Genomic DNA, 906 nt, shown 5'->3' on the forward strand with positions numbered 1-906 from the left:
ACATGAGTTGCCCCAACTGCTGGCAGTCACCACCCTCATTTCAGGGTAGCTGAAATGCTGATGTCCTTCTCTCTGGAGACAATAAGGGGGTGAAGTGGGACAGGCCTCCCTCATCAACCCCTTCTTTGGGCCCCCAAGACCACCACACCAGACTATGTGGGTCCCATGGTCAGGTAGGAGCTAGAATCCTGCTAAGACAGGGCTCTTTTATTTATACACAGAGGCTCATGGCATCTATTTAATAAAGCACAGATAGCACTTTCATTTTTTTCCTTTAAGATGAAAAATCTAAGCCATATTGAAAAGGGAAGTAATTCTTCACATACCAACTTGCCTCGCTTTGTCTCTGGAGTCAATGTGCTTCCAAAACTGTGGACCCTTACACAATGTCTTCCCTGCTCTAAGTGTAATAGAGAGAGCTTCCTTCTCAATTGGCAAGTGGCAGCTCTGTGACTTGAGAAAAAGCTCTGATGTTGATGACATTCTCCCTTCAGGAAAGGGAGCTTTCCACAGGGAAGAAGGCCTATCATTTTCCCCAGGATTCTGTCATTTCTTGATTCACACAGTAGGCACACCTACCATGCGCAGGTAACTCAGACATAAAATTTTCTAGTTACAAGGCTTTCCAGCATTGCAGCATTCTTGATCTATAAATTGCACTGGACTTAAAATAAAAAATACATCTAAATCCCTGCAACCTCTCTCAGCAGTGTAGTTCTTGTTTTAAAATACAGTAACTCTCTCCTGCTAAATTCACAAGATTATGTTCACCTGAGAGAAAAGAACATGGATGTAATGTTGTCACTGTTAAAGATTTATTGTTGGGACTTGGGATGCAGAGCACTTACCTAGCATGCTTGAGTCCTGGGCTCTACCCAGCAGTAAATATATATATATATATATATA

The sequence above is a fragment of the Marmota marmota genome, unplaced genomic scaffold (assembly GCF_001458135.2).
Source record: "Marmota marmota marmota unplaced genomic scaffold, marMar, whole genome shotgun sequence".
Taxonomy (NCBI): Eukaryota; Metazoa; Chordata; class Mammalia; order Rodentia; family Sciuridae; genus Marmota; species Marmota marmota.